A 17,146-nucleotide genomic window follows, 5' to 3' on the forward strand; every position below is an offset into this window, starting at 1 on the left:
TATAGGTCAGGAGTATTTGATACAAATATTGTCATATTTGTCATTGCCAAAACTCAAGGTAAGTTGAGGTTTTCATTAGGCAAGCATGTCACACAGGCTGTAAACTCACACTCTGGGAAATATTTGAACTTAAGAGCTTGGTAGGTCACACTCCATCTCATTTCAACATTTAATAACATTATTTATTAACTCAGCTGCAGGAGGGTGATACACTAAACCAGTTAAAATCATTCTACCACTCCTCTGTTTATTGCTTTTAGTGCCATGACAATTTTTCTGCTCAGTCTGTGAGTAAAATAGTTATTGGAAAGCACAGTAGGCTACGAATTATTTTCACGACACTTTAAGATATTTACCGTAGGACGTTCTGTACACCCAGGAGTACTGTAGGCCTACAAAAGGTTATTCATTGAGGAGACAAATTCCAGGTGGGCCTATAGGTCTGGCAACATGTGAACATAACATTATAATCTCAATGTGTAATTGGATGCAGGCTTATCAACACACATGACCATTTAAAACCATCCTGCTAAGTTCTTCTCGACTACCTGCAGACAGTTTAGGTACTCTCTGAGGAGAAGGAGGATACACACACACAGCAACTGAGAAATGGCAGCCGTGGACAAAGATGTGGCGGAGACGTTTCTCGACAGCAACCCCGACTTCGCCAAGCAATACTATGACGCCAAGTTCCGCCCGAAGGTCATCTCTAACCTTTTTCAAGACAACATGACTTCCCAGGTGAATATCAGCAGCTTCCATGAGCTGAACATGGTGGAAGAGAGTGAGATCATATTTGACATGGTCAGAGACCTGCAGGACAACCTCCAGATGGAGAAGGCTTCAATTTCATGAAACATCTCAGCTTCGTGTTTTCGGTCAGAGAAGATGAGCCTGTTCATGTACCGGATGCGTAACGGCACGGCTGGCCACGAGACCCTTCAACGTGCACAAGGACGTCCCCCTGGAGGAGTGCCTGGTCCAGCCGGATAGTGAGATAGTCTTTCCCATGGACATTGGCATCGTGGGCCATGTGATCACCACCAAGAAGACTGTTAACATTCCAGATGTCTGACAGGTCAACATATAAAGCGATAGATCAATTGTGGAGAAACCTTGCGATTAAAAAATCACATTCCCAATACAGGTAAGAACCTAATTGACACTTTACAGTTGATCTCACAGTTTGTGTTATCTTATACAATTGGACATGTTTATTTCTATGAAATTTAGTAAACATGAAGTATTCCATCCCGCTATATAGATGAGAGCATTAGTACTGACAGATTCAGAGTCCTACTTGTCTACTGCCCCTAGATGGCAGCATAAGACCATCATATTTGTAATACTAATTCCCTCAAAGCCAGGTCAATTTTTATTAGAGCCAATACATTTAACATTTGAAAATGATTGCCAAGCTTATTTTCATACTTTACATGTTTGTCACGTTACTACTTGTCCTCAGTGGATGGCCATCATTGTCCATACCTGTATTAAAATGATTTATGTGTTTGCTGTTTTCATATTAAACCGTGCAGTGCCTTTGATTACAGATACATTCTTAATATCCACATCTGGAACCTTGTTATTCACAAACAATCACAGATAATATATCCTTTATCAAATAATAACAAAGTAATACAGCCAAAGTATCATCAAGATTAGACATGTTTTCCTGTCATAGACCTTCTCAACGGTAGCATTGTTTGTGAAATGGAGACATATGATTACTCAACTGATATCAAGGATTACAGAGTGTCCAACCACTGAGAGAGACTGCTCAGTTCACTCTGGTATAGTTGGCAGAATTATTTATGGTAATTAGGGAGAGGATGGTTCGAGCTCTGTGTCTTCCTTTTCCCTAGTGAAAGGCAGCGCCACCATTTCTGCGATATGTAAGTGTGGTGTGGGATTGCCACGGCAAGGCAGTCCCCTCCCCCACCAATCGGTTGTGCAGGGAGGCATGGCTGCTGGGTGTTACTGGGCCTGCAGGGGATAAATCCCTTTAATCTCAGCTGAATTAGAGCGATCCTGGATTATTTCTAAAGGTCATAGCCCAAAGCCATTTTCCCCAAGTTATCGTAATTGCAAGAGATCTCACCTTCATTCTATTCAAAGTCACCTGTAATGTCCTTTCCTTTAATCCAGATGTTTTTCATCATGATACATATTCTCCAGTCAAGAATAGCTCACAATGACACTGAGAGAACAAACCATTCTTATCGTTAGATGATATGACAGCGAAGTCATTTATTCCTGGATTAATATGAGTCTCCATAAAAGCATATTATGTTTTTAGCAATGTGTTAGTAGTGTTATCGAAGTGAGTTTTTACATAATCATATAATAATTTGACTTTTCATTTGACTTTGGCTCTAGGGATTCACTGTGACATGCAAGTTAAATGATCTCAACAATGGATTTATGGTCAAAAGTAACACATGTAACAAGATGGAGCACATTGACAGATGCTTGTTTATTAGTTCTAAAAACTTTTCTCTGGATTACCCCTCAGAGCAGCTACTACAGTGACTTTGTGGACCAGATCCAAGAATACCAGAACAAAAGTGTCCTGGCTAACACATCATGAGCGGCAAGGATGTGGTGGCTTTTATGCTAGCTGTGAACAAGATTGGAGCTCCCCACTTCACTAAGCAGGATGAATAGGTAACCTCTCTAGCCCTACCCACTCCCCTCAGCAGCTGCGGACTGGGACCAAAAATCGGCCCTGGCATTTCTAACACACCCAGCCCATTATTTTCCTTGAGGCCCCCACACCAGCCCATTTTTTTTCACGAGGCCCCCACATTGTACCTTTTTTCCCCCCCTTGCGGCCCACATTATTAGCCAAATAATTATAACGTGCATAAACCCAAGTTAGACAGGCCCACTGGGCAAAAAATGGACCGGCCAGTCTGCCGCTGCCCCTCAGCCTCCTTATGTTGACAGATTAAGCTCAGAAATACATCACTGCCTAAGTAAGACTGAATTTAGATTTTTTTGCACTTTACAGACTCTGTTGAAGTATCTCAACTATGTGAACTTGATCCTAAGAGTGTTCCATCTGAGCTACCATCACAATTGTGAGACCAGAAGGGGACAGGTAAGACCTCTCCAGATTATATTGATGATGAGGCATGCTTATATTTCTTTATTACTAAATTATATGCTTTTCCTGCTTGACTCCTTAACTACACCTCCTCCCATCCTTATAGGTCCTGCTCTGGTCTGCCAGTAAAGTGTTTGAGGAGATCACAGATATTGAGAGACAGTTCCACAAGGCCCTCTATACCATCAGGAATTTCCTCAACTGTGAACGCTGCTCTGTTGGCCTCTTAGACATGACCAAAACTAAGGTGAGGTTGGACCGGAAATTCAACCTACTACCTACTAGCATGCCAATGTTCAGAAACCACTAACCGTTATCTTGTCATGTTAATTTGACCTTTTATGTTTACTTCAATATGTTGACTTAATGAGGGTTAATATGTTCCCCTTGTATTTAAGCGTGATTAAATGGGAGAGGTGCCTCAGTACGATGGACGCAAGACTCCTGATGGCAGAGTGAGTGACTAGTGACTAAACAGTACAGTAGACAAATCACCTGTACAGATCTGAGTCCATACACTGCTGTGTCCAATTATGTATTCATACATCAACTCATACAATCTGATTCTAATGACATGCAACTCATTTATCTCCAGGAAGTAAACTTCTACGAAGTGATTGACTACATTTTACATGGAAAAGAGGAGATCAAAGTTATACCGTGAGTAATTTCATCAGTGATGTAGAAAATCGAATTATATACCAGTACATTATCTTATAATATTTATGTGCAGCTTTTACACCCACAATTACATTTGGGTGCATGTATTACTGAATTTGATTTGGTACTTTTTGAAATTACACATCTATAAACTTCTTTCCTTGGAACTTTGAAGTAATAGTATCATATTATTATCTCCATTTCCCCCGTTCTTGTCAGGAACCCTGCTCCGGACCACTGGGCTCTTGCCAGTGGCCTGCCCCACCTACGTGGCTAAGGAGGGACTGGTGAGCTGAGAAGCCTTCCCTTACTTACTGAAGAATGAATGCATCCAAAATGGCACCCTGTTCAATATGTAGTGCACTACTTATGACCAGGGTGCATAGGGATGGTAGTGTGTCATTCCCGGATGCAGCCCATGTCTTCTCTTCCCTGTACATGGTATCCATGGGCACCAGACAACCAGAAAGCCATTATAGTTAATTACGCAGCTGTCAAACGCACACAGCCTGGAAATGAAATGTACTCTTGCACTGAAATGATGGATAATTGCAATTTTGTGGACATTGTAATTAATCGTGCAGTGCTTTTCATCTGAGTGACCATGATCATCCTCTCCTCTCTTCCATATTTCCTCTTCTCCCCTCTAGATCTGTAACATTATGAATTCAGCCCAAGATGACTTCTTCAGCTTCCAAGTAAGATCAGATCTCTGTCTTGATTAGCTCAGTGCTGCCAAATGCACAAATAATTGTTGTTGTTTTTTTGTAACTATTTGTATTGGTATTCTTTCACAGTTACAGTGTAAACAATGATTGAAATACAGAATATTGCACATGTGATTTTATACATTCAAATATACCATGAAAAAATGCTTTTAGAATGTATATGCCCATACAAAAATATTAAATTCTTAAGTAACACTTTCATAACAAAACACGGAATAAACAACAAAGTTTTTAAAAAACACGGCTAGTCTTCAAAATGAATAGAACAATTATAATAATAAGTCAGTCTAATATTAAACCCTAACAAAGGTAAATCAATTAAATACAAAACTAGGCTAGGCAGTTTGCTGTGGAGTAGAGGGAAATTGCATTGTCTCTACATAGTTAAAGAAAGGCTGCCACCTTCGGTAGAACCCCGTAGGGTATATCTTCTCCAATTTACTAAAGTGTAAGACATTTTTAATCCACACAAAATGAGGAGGAGAGGGTGATTTCCCCCGAAGTAAAATCAACCTTCTTGCCAACAAATAATGATGTTTTGGCAGTAGGAGCAAAAGGTACCTGTAATACTTCAGATATGGTATTAAAGATGGCAGACAGATAGTTATGTAGTGAAGGCCAAGACCAAAACGTATGTATCAATAAAGCAGTAGCATGCCGACACCTGTCGCAAACAGGGTCGACATCAGATCTTAGAGAGTCTGAGCTTGAATGCATCAATTAAAACAAATATGATCTATGCTACTGAAGGGGCTATAGTCCTGTGGCCAAGTGGAGTATCATTGTAGTAGATAAATTGATACTGCTATTTCCAACACTTGGCAATGACTTATCCATACAAAGTATTTTAAATTTTAGTTCCAAGTCATGCATCGCTGAGGACTAACACATTCAATGTCAAGGATGTCAGGTTCAAGTCGTCAAATATTGTTTTTGTACTGCTGTGAACCCAATGCAAAGCCAATGACGTCAGATGGTTCCTGTTTCCTTGTCCTGTTCAGAAAGGGCCTGTAGTGTCACGCCCTGACCATAGAGAGCCATTGTTTCTCTATGGTGAAGTGGGTCAGGGTGTGACTGGGGGTGATCTAGTTTATTTATTTCTATGTGGTGTTCTAGTTTATTTTCTATGTTGGTGATTTGTATGATTCCCAATTAGAGGCAGCTGGTAATCGTTGTCTCTAATTGGGGATCATATTTAAGTAGCTGTTTTTCCCACCTGTGTTTATGGGATATTGTTTTGAGTTAGAGCACGTAGCACCTCTGTAGTCAAGGTTCGTTGTTAGTTGATTGTTTGTTGTTTTGTTTTGCGTTGCTAAGTTTCACTTTCTAATAAATGATGTGGAACTCAACATCTGATCATTATTCCAGCGATCGTGACATGTAGATACATCTGGCTTGACCATTAAGAACGTGCTGTCCCACCCCATTGTGAATAAGAAATAGTTGCAGTAGCCACCTTCTACAACAGGAAAGATGGGGAAACCCTTTGACGAGCAGGATGAAACTCTAATGGAGGTATGCTACTCTCAAGTGTTACTGAGGGGGAAGTAGAGCGAAGATACTGAGTCGCCGCTGTATAAATAAACACAGGCCATTGACAGTATCTGCATTATTTATTGGTTGGAGTCAAGCCTCCTACTCTACTCTCATCCACTCTTACATTAGGGATAGTGCCAGTTAACGCATATTATAACTTTATAGAGCCTTTGAAATATTTATCAATAACATTGTAAGTTACAGTAATCCATTTGAAAATATAGCTTCCCAATCGTTATTGTACCACATCCCCCTCTCAAATCCCGTTTGATAGTGCCTGTGTATACTGATTTTGTGAACCAAGGTCTGAAATACAATAGTCTAACTCTATCGTTGGTCATTGCAGTCTCTTACCCAGTTCCTTGGCTGGTCTGTGCTCAACACAGACACCTATGACAAGTGGAACAAGCCGGAGAACAGGAAGGACATCTTCCAGGACATGGTGCTGTACCACATCAAGTGCAGGACGGATGAGACCCAGAATGTCTTGGTGGGTAAAGTCAAGTTATTCACACACAGGTGGTGAAAAACAAATTTATAACATGGTAAATAGCCTGCCATACTAGATACGGAGTAATCAATCAATGGTGGAATGTTAGTTACCATCTGTGAGATTTGGACAGAGATTTTTACAGAAAAATAACCAAGGTTTTCAAGGAATCCAGAAATGGATTGATATAGCGTTATGTCATCCTAGGTGAACACTTACGGTGTTATTTGCTTTTAGGATACCAGGGAGAGGTATGGAAAGGAGCCACATGAGTGTGAGGATGCTGACCTGGAAGCAATCCTGGTAAACAACTATTCCAACTTCCATTTATTTTCTATTTGCCTCTTGTGTCGGCTGGCTGGCTGACTGGCTGGCTAGCTGCCTTGGAAGTCTACATAATGCACTTTGTTTCACTGTTTCCATACAGTCTGAAGTTCTACCACCCTCTACCAAGTCGGAGATCTTTGAGTTTCACTTCTGTGACTTTGAGCACAGTCATTTAGACCTGGTCATGTTAGGCATTAAGATGTACTACGAGTTGGGTGTGGTGTCCACGTCCCCCGCGAGGTGAGACATCTCTGATGAAGCAGCATCTTGGCAAGAGTCTCTTGTTCCTACTGTTACCAAGTCATGTTTTTCCCATTATAGATGCATAGTTCTGCTCAATAATGTGTAATAAAGCAACGCTATACAATTAGGTCGTAACAATTGCATGACAAACATTTAATAACTAAATCATGACAGTTTATGCTGGTTATAGGTAATATGATCCCGATGTAGAAGATGTTAGCTACCCTGGTTGCATTGGCTTTATGATATGTGTTTCTGCTATAACTAGCTGACCCATAACTATCCCTATGTATGTTCCTCTCAGACCCTCACCAGGTTCTGTTACTCTCTGAGTAAGGGCTACAGGCAGATCACCTACCACAACTGGAGTCGTGGCTTCAACGTGGGCCAGACCGTGTTCACTCGGCTCATGGTGAGTGCCTCCTCTCATCTACAGCTAACCAGCATTCTATTACAAAACGAGGAGTCCCAAATGGCACCCTATTCCCCAGGTACTTGTAGTACTTGTTGTGCACTCTATAGGGAAAAGGGTGCCCTTTGGGACATGAAGCCTTACATTACACAAACCCTCATGGATAAAAACATAACCTACATTATCGTACACATACCGTGGGTGATGATACCATGACAGTTGATACATGTAATACATCTTCAAGCTGTGGTGGCCAGGTGTAAGAGTCTATCTTTACTGCGTTGTGAACCTCCTGACACCAATACCCTCCTTCCATGTAATGTAACGAGTCATCCAAGCGTGACCCTTCCTCTCTCTGCAGTGTCCCTATAATGTATAATCACAGTAAATTCCTCAGATATTCATAACTCGCAGAGGAAGGAGGAGCAGAGAGGAGCATCAAGCTCATTATCAGCAGCCCTGCGTGGCTGTGTAGCTTGGTGGGTCCATGCTTCATTGGTTCTAATGAGGCCTACAGAGCCAGGCGTCTCCATAGGAGCAGGCTGGGAGCGGCGTGGGGGTGGATAGGGTGTCACTGCAAGGACATTAATAAGAGGCGCAGGTGTGGCTCCGTACTGCCCCTGGGGGAAGCTCCATGAATCCTGGCCCTAACCTAATTTCTTGTATCATTAGACATGTGACCTAACCTAACTTTCTGTATCATTGCATTAGACAGGTGACCTGAAGCGTTACTACACAGACCTAGAGACCATGGCCATGGTAACAGCTGGCTTATGCCACGATATCGACCACAAAGGCACAAACAACCTCTACCAGATGAAGTAATGGAATGACTGTGTTCAAATAGTGTTTGTTGTCGTTCAATTACTTTGAATGTTTGATTTGAGCCTGTCTAGAGTACCAGAGTAAAGCTAGAGTAAGTTCAATCAAGCGTAGCTTAAGTATTTGAAGGAAAACCAATACTATTTGAACGCAGGTCTGCTGCCTACAGTGATACCTGGAAAAGTGTAGAGACAGCAACTGAGAAAGCAATGACTCGTTTCTTACCAATGGCTAATCTATCTTTGCGGTCGATCTCAATCTTCCTCTCCCTCCTCCTGTGTTTGTCAGGTCTGGAAACCCTCGTGCCAAGCTCCACGGCTCCTCCATCTTGGAGAGACACCATCTGGAGATTGGGAAGACCCTGCTGAGAGATCTTGTGAGTGAGGTTGCCTCCCAAATGGTTGCCTCCCAAATGGCGCCCTATCTGTACATAGTGCACTAGTTTAGACAAGAGCCCATAGGGCTCCAGTCAAAAGTAGTGCGCTATATAATGAATAGGATTCTATTTGGGATGCAGCCTGAGCCTCTCTAGGTTCTGACCTGAGAGGGTTTGGTTTCTCCCTTGGAGAAGCTAGACTGTGAATGATGCAGTTCTGATGGCACAGAATGTGCCTGGGAGAATCTGGCCATCAGATAATTAGGCAACTTTCAGTGTTCACAATATCGCCGGACCATGAACTGTGGCAGGCAGCGTCTTCATACTTCCCTCTAGGAATTGGAATATTTGAATTATCCTAGGGCTTTGTTTGTTATTCCTTATTCATACATTTGATATATTATACACGTGTTGGTATTCCCGGATTCAACAAAAATGTTGAATACTTATGTTATCACATTCAAACTTATCTTGGTACCTGTTTCAGGCCTTAAATATTCATCAGAATCTAAGTCGTGCTCAGCACGAGCATGTCATACATCTGATGGACATCGCCATCATCGCCACTGACCTTGCTCTCTACTTCAAGTGAGTGTATTGTATTTTTCAAATATGTTTTAAATGCATTGCCCCATAATACATACAGTACATACCTGAGGGCATAGAGATTGTCTGTTCGTCCCAAATGGCACCCTATTCCCTACATAGTGCACTTGTGTTGACCAGAACCCTATCGGCCATGATCAAAAGTAATGCACTATATAGGGAATAGATACAGGGAATAGGGTGCCATTTGGGAGGCATCCTGAGTCATGGTAACTGAGGATGATTTTCTCCTGTCTGTAGGAAAATAACCATGTTCCAAAAGATCGTGGTCCAATCGAAGACCTACGAGAGCTGGGATGATTGGACCAAGTACATGACACAGGTGACCACTCGCAAGGCGATAGTCATGTAGGTGAATTTCCTAGCTGAGTAGTAGGCCTAGGCATATGAAGGTAGTTGTGCCCTATGGAGGAAACTATGGATGTCTTTGTATTATTTCACTTTTCAAACAAAACAGGGTAGACACTAAGACAAAACAGGGCAGAATCTAAGACAAAACGGGGCAGAATCTAAGACAAAACGGGGCAGAATCTAAGACAAAACGGGGCAGAATCTAAGACAAAACGGGGCAGAATCTAAGACAAAACGGGGCAGAATCTAAGACTAAACGGGGCAGAATCTAAGACTAAACGGGGCAGAATCTAAGACTAAACGGGGCAGAATCTAAGACTAAACGGGGCAGAATCTAAGACTAAACGGGGCAGAATCTAAGACTAAACGGGGCAGAATCTAAGACTAAACGGGGCAGAATCTAAGACAAAGATAAACTATGGATGTCTTTGGCTACAGGTCCAAGACCATATTAGACTTAAAACACAATCTGTCATCAATTATGTTTTCACTAAGGTGTGGAGAAAATAATTGTACAACTGCTTTTCCTAGAGACCTTCGAACTGTAGTACTACTCACACTCTATCTGTCCTCTACATACTCAGGGCTATGATGATGACGGCCTGTGATTTGTCTGCTGTCGCCAAACCATGGGAGATCCAGAGCAAGGTAATGCCTCATGTCCACCAAATGCATCAAGCTCTTTGTGTTCCGGCAGAAGACATTCATTGTCAATGGAGTCGTCCCAAACGCTGCGTTGCGCTCTGTGTACTTCATGCGTTCAGTATTTTCCACTCGTGCGTTGCTTTACCTTGCGGTGGTACAAACGGAAGTACACACACAGACTCCAACTAGCTAGCTTTTATCTAGTTGAAAAGTTAAGCATATATATATTTTTATTTTATTTCACCTTTAGTTAACCAAGTAGGCCAGTTGAGAACAAGTTCTCATTTACAACTGCGACCTGGCCAAGATAAAGCAAAGCAGTGCGACAAAAACAACAACACAGAGTTACACATAAACAAACGTACAGTCAATAACACAATAGAAAAATCTATGTACAGTGTGTGCAAATGTAGAAGAGTAGGGAGGTAAGGCAATAAATAGGCCATAGAGGCAAAATAATAGCAATTTAGCATTAACACTGGAGTGATAGATGTGCAGATGATGATGTGCAAGTACAGATACTGGGGTGCAAAAGAGCAAGAGGGTAAGTAATAATATGGGGATGAGGTAGTTGGGTGTGCCATTTACAGATGGACTGTGTACAGCTGCAGTGATCGGTAATGTCACGTTCCTGACCTGTTTTCCCTTGTTTTTGTATTTGTTTAGTATGGTCAGGGCGTGAGTTGGGGTGGGCATTCTATGTTGTGTGTCTAGTTCGTCTGTTTCTGTGTCCAGCCTAATATGGTTCTCAATCAGAGGCAGCTGTCAATCGTTGTCCCTGATTGAGAATCATATATAGGTGGCTTGTTTTGTGTTGGGGATTGTGGGTGGTTGTTTCCTGTCTCTGTGTTTGTGGTCTGCACCAGATAGGACTGTCTCAGTTTTCACGTTTGTTGTTTTGTATTGTTGTAAGTGTTCACAGTTCGTTATATTAAACATGTTGAACACTAACTGCGCTGCATTTTGGTCCTCTCCTTCATCCCAGGAAGAAAGCCGCTACAGAACCACCCACCTAACCCGGACCAAGCAGCAGCAGCAGGAGAGGCTGCAGCAGCAGCAGCAGCAGCAGCAGGAGAGGCTGCACTATTTGGAGAAATGGACATGGGAGGACGACCTAGACGGCAAAGGACCCTGGGCAGAGCCAGGGGAATATCGCCGCCCCAAAGAAGAGCTGGAGGCAGCGAAGGCGGAGAGGCGCTATTATGAGGCGCTAGCACGGCAGAGCGGCTGGAGGCCCGAGAGGCAGCCCCAAAAATGTCTTGGGGGGGGGGGGGGGGGGCACACGGGGAGTGTGGAAGAGTCAGGAGTCAGACCTGAGCCAACTCCCCCTGCTTACCGTAAGGAGCCGGTCAGGGCGGAATTGGAGGTGAGCGACGCAGAGACAGTGAAGGAGTTAATGGGGAAATTGGAGGAGAGAGTTATGAGGGAGGTGCTGGTTTGGTGCATGAGGCACGACATCCGCCCGACTGAACGTGTCGGGGAGTTGATGTCACCGGGAACAGCTCTCCATACTCGTCCTGAGGTGCGTGCTAGCCGTCTGGTTAAGACTGTGCCAGCCTCACGCACCAGGCCTCCTGTGCGCCTCCCTAGCCCTGCACGTCCTCTGCCAGCTCGGCGCTACAGCTCTCCCAGCCATGCTTCCAGTGGAGAGAGAGGGCGTCGTACCGGGCAGGCACCGTGTTATGCGGTGGCGCGCACGGTGTCCCCGGTGTGTGTGCTTAGCCCGGTGCGCAACATCTCAGCTCCCCACATCTGCCGGGCTAGGGTGAAGATCCAGCCAGGGCGGATGGTGCCAGCCCTGCTCTCAAGACCTCCAGTGCGCCTTCACGGTCCGGTCTGTCCAGTACCACCAGTGCCTACACCACGCACCAGGTTTCCAGTGTGTCTCCAGAGCCCTGTTCCTCCTCCACGCACTCTCCCTGTGGTGCGTGTCTCCAGCCCAGTACCTCCAGTTCCGGCACCACACATCAAGCCTCCTGTGCGTCTCCAGAGCCCTGTACGCACTGTTCCTTCTCCCCGCACTCGCCCTGAGGTGCGTGCCCTCAGCCCGGTACCACCAGTGCCGGTACCACGCACCAGGCCTATAGTGCGCTTTGAGAGTCCAGTGTGCCCTGTTCCTGCTCCCCGCACTAGCCTTAAGGTGCGTGTCTCCAGTCCGGTACCACCAGTTCCGGCACCACGCACCAGGCCTACTGTGCGCCTCAGCAGGTCAGAGTCGGCCGTCTGCCCAACGCCGTCTGCACTGCTCGTCTGCCCAGCACCGTCTGTACTGCCTGCCTGCCCAACGCCGCCTGCACTGCTCGTCTGCCCAGCGCCGTCTGAGCTGCCTGCACTGCTCATCTGCCCAGCACCGTCTGAGCTGCCTGCCTGCCCAGCACCATCTGAGCCATCCGTCTGCCCAGCGCCGTCTGAGCCATCCGTCTGCCCAGCGCCGTCTGAGCCATCCGTCTGCCCAGCGCCATCTGAGCCATCCGTCTGCCCAGCGCCATCTGAGCCATCCGTCTGCCCAGCGCCATCTGAGCCATCCGTCTGCCCAGCGCCATCTGAGCCATCCGTCTGCCCAGCGCCATCTGAGCCGCCCGTCTGTCCCGAGCCATTAGAGCCGTCCGTCAGTCAGGAGCCGCTAGAGCCGTCCGTCAGTCAGGAGCCGCCAGAGCCGCCAGCCAGTCAGGAGCTGCCAGAGCCGCCAGCCAGTCAGGAGCTGCCAGAGCCGCCAGCCAGTCAGGAGCTGCCAGAGCCGCCAGCCAGTCAGGAGCTGCCAGAGCCGCCAGCCAGTCAGGAGCTGCCAGAGCCGCCAGCCAGTCAGGAGCTGCCAGAGCCGCCAGTCAGTCAGGAGCCGCCAGTCAGTCAGGAGCCGCCAGTCAGTCAGGAGCCGCCAGTCAGTCAGGAGCCGCCCTTCAGTCATGAGCCGCCTTCCAGTCATGAGCTGCCTTCCAGTCATGAGCTGCCTTCCAGTCATGAGCTGCCCTCCAGTCATGAGCTGCCCTCCAGCCATGAGCTGCCCTTCAGTCATGAGCTGCCCTCCAGTCATGAGCTGCCTTCCAGTCATGAGCTGCCTTCCAGTCATGAGCTGCCTTCCAGTCATGAGCTGCCCTCCAGTCATGAGCTGTCCCTCAGCCCGGAGATGCCATTAGTCCGGAGCTGCCCTTCAGTCCGGAGCTGCCTCTCTGTCCGGAGCTGCCCTTCAGTCCAGAGTTGCCCCTCTGTCCTGAGCTACCTCTCTGTCCTGATCTACCTCTCTGTCCTGAGCTACCTCTCTGTCCTGAGTTATCTCCTCTATTTAGGAGGGACCTTTGGGAGGGTTCCTAGACCAGGGTCGGGGGCGAGGGTCGCCACTCAAAGGACGCTAAGGAGGGGGACAAAGACAATGGTGGAGTGGTGTCCTCGTCCTGCGCCAGAGCCGCCACCGCGGACAGATGCCCACCCAGACCCTCCCCTTGAGTTTTAGGGGTGCGCCCGGAGTTCGCACCTTGAGGGGGGGGTTCTGTCACGTTCCTGACCTGTTTTCCCTTGTTTTTGTATTTGTTTAGTATGGTCATGGCGTGAGTTGGGGTGGGCATTCTATGTTGTGTGTCTAGTTCGTCTGTTTCTGTGTCCAGCCTAATATGGTTCTCAATCAGAGGCAGCTGTCAATCGTTGTCCCTGATTGAGAATCATATATAGGTGGCTTGTTTTGTGTTGGGGATTGTGGGTGGTTGTTTCCTGTCTCTGTGTTTGTGTTCTGCACCAGATAGGACTGTCTCGGTTTTCACGTTTGTTGTTTTGTATTGTTGTAAGTGTTCACAGTTCGTTATATTAAACATGTTGAACACTAACTGCGCTGCATTTTGGTCCTCTCCTTCATCCCAGGAAGAAAGCCGTTACAGGTAAGCTGCTCTGACAGCTGATGCTTAAAGTTAGAGAGGGAGATATAAGACACCAGCTTCAGGGATTTTTTGCAATTCGTTCCAGTCATTAGCATTAGCATGGTGGGATTCGGAATGGTCGGTGATCTGTTTGTTAACTTGGCTTTCGAAGATTTTAGAAATGCAGGGCAGGATGGATATAGGTCTATAACAGTTTGGGTCTAGAGTGTCTCCCCCTTTGAAGAGGGGGATGACCGCGGCAGCTTTCCAATCTTTGGGGATCTCAGACGATACGAAAGAGTTTGAATAGGCTAATAATAGGGGTTGCAACAATTTCGGCAGATTTTTTAGAAAGAGAGGGTCCAGACTGTATAGCCCAGCTGATTTGTAGGGATCCAGATTTTGCAGCTCTTTCAGAACATCAGCTGTCCTGATTTGGATGAAGGAGAAGCGGGGGGGCTTGGGCAAGTTGCTGCAGGGGGTGCTGAAATGTTGGCCGGGGTAGCCAGGTGGAAAGCACGGCCCGCCATAGAAAAATGCTTATTGAAATGATAGATTATCGTAGATTTATCGGTGGTGACAGTGTTTCCTATCCTCAGTGCAGTGGGCAGCTGGAAGGAGGTGCTCTTATTCTCCATGGACTTTACAGTGTCCCAACATTTTTGGAATTAGTGCTACAGGATGCAAATTTCTTTTTTGACAAAGCTTGCCTTAGCTTTCCTACACGTCAAGTATGGAAAATGCAGGCTAGACATCCGGCAAAACAAAACACATATGTCTGGTGGACATGGGGGATGAACACAGATGTTTGAAGAATGAAGTCCTGCTGCTCTTCTCATATGGCAGCATAGTAACTGCAGAACACTGTACACTGTTGCGCTCAGCAGAGGATGTGAGAGGAATGTGGAATATCCTTTCTGTAATGGCATTTTGTTCGTGAGGTCTGGATTGCATCAGGAGCAGGCCTTTCATACTACAGTATCTATGAAATCTTAATAGAATATTTCCGTACTAACAAGAGTGCACAAACAAATGCACTCTTGTTGCTATGGACATCATCATACTGTAAGTTTCATATTCAGTGGTGTGTGTGTGACCATTCCTGTGTGGGCCTACAGGTGGCGCTGTCTGTGGCTGCAGAGTTCTGGGAGCAGGGTGACCTGGAGAGGACTGTGCTGGAGCAGCAGCCTATTGTAAGAACTGCATGGCGGGAGGGAGAGAGAGAGAGCATTCCCATTGGGCATGTGGTGATGTACTGCCTATTATGTAGTACACTGAGTCAGAAAGAGCGGTCACCACGGCCCAGTCAACTGGACCATATCCTGACTCACACCGTTTTACCCAGCCAGCTCCCTAGGAGTTTAATAGCATTTGTGTCAGAATGGGAAACTTTAGTTTTAGGTTTATTTGATTGCTTAAGCTGGAGTAGTAGAGCCCAGTTGTTGTTTCAGTACATTTGCACTACTAATCCCATGATTCATATCTTTCCCCCCAGCCAATGATGGACAGAACTAAATCAGCTGATCTTCCCAAGATGCAGTGTGGTTTCATCGATTTCGTCTGCTTTTGTGATCAAGGTGAGTCCCTGCGTCTCTATTATGAATCAATAACTACTAGATGGCACTGAAGACCAAGCAAAATAGATCTAACTAGTATTTTGAACGGAATGTTTTCCCTCCCTCCTCATCTACCTCCCTCTTGTCTCACACCTCCCCTCCTTCCCCTTTTCTCCCACCTCCCACCTCCTCTAGGAGTTCTCTCGTTTCCACGTGGCGATCACCCGCATGCTGGACCGCCTGCTGATCAACAGAAGGGAGTGGAACGCTCTGAAGGAGATGCACGAAACCAAGGTGGCCGCTCTGGAGGAGGCCAAAGACGAGGTAGCCGTCGCCACCACCGCAGCCAAGCAGGGTAAGACACAAGACACAAAGGGACACACACACACACACAGCACCAAGAGACACAGAGACAGACACAGGAAAGACCAGGGATTTAGACTGTTGATATTAATTACACAGTGGAATTTATAACATTGGTGAAGAACCTCATTCATAGTAATGACCATATCATTAAGAGATGCTCCAAACGTCCTCTTCAGACATGGAGGAAACTACTAAGAGCAGCTATTTTTGGGGAATCCAAACATGGCAGACTACCTCTCAAAAACTTGGACTATCTCTGTTTGAAACAATGTAAAGCTTATGCTCTGGGGCTAATTACATTTAATCAATGTGAGATCAGGGCCCATATCCATAAAACTTCTCAGAGTAGGAGTGCTGATCTAGGATCCCTTTTAGATCATAATGAATACGAGTATATGGACAGGGAGGACCTGATCTCAGATCAGCGCTTCTAGTCTGTGACGCTTTGTGAATACGGACCCTGTACTCTAACCCTGTGTTGTTCCATCTCTCACACAGGAAGTGCAGCCGAAGCAGCCCCCCAGTCAAAGACCTGTGTTGTCAACTAGACTAGGGAGTTCCCAGTCCTGGACCAAAGTGACTATTCTTCTCAGCACCAAGACAGGATCTTTCAGTCCCTGTACCCGATATCGATTTACAAGAGCTGGTTAACATTAGCCTAGCATAGCTTTACAGTATACGGCACTGTGCTGTACACTGACCTATATATGGAAGGAATTGTATCAGGATCCACAGGATGGAGCAGGGTGTGGACAATGTCAAACACAGCCTATTCCTGTGCAATGAATGTGAATACTTAGGCATTTCAGTGGAATTTACAATGAACTGATTGTACTCGTTGATTAGGCAGTATGAAATTGACTTTAGAAATATGGAATTCAGTTAGAATGAAGTGGGTGGGTATCATTTCCAATGGCTAAACATATATCTTTGATTTCAACAGTGGTTATCCTATGGTTATTAATAATGTACATAAACCTGTAATTCAACTCTCTGCACTGGTCCCTCACTGCAGAATTAAGTCCACAGCATTAGCATCGTACACTCTGCAACGCAGCATCCTCCCTCAGGATA

At 45.7% G+C, this 17,146-nt stretch overlaps 1 pseudogene; it reads left to right on the top strand.

Moving 5' to 3' along the window:
* Positions 1–609: 609 nt before the first annotated feature.
* Positions 610–16,620, top strand: LOC120047507 (annotated as a pseudogene).
* The last annotated feature ends 526 nt before the right edge of the window (positions 16,621–17,146 follow it).

The sequence above is a fragment of the Salvelinus namaycush genome, chromosome 5 (genome assembly GCF_016432855.1).
Source record: "Salvelinus namaycush isolate Seneca chromosome 5, SaNama_1.0, whole genome shotgun sequence".
Lineage (NCBI taxonomy): Eukaryota > Metazoa > Chordata > Actinopteri > Salmoniformes > Salmonidae > Salvelinus > Salvelinus namaycush.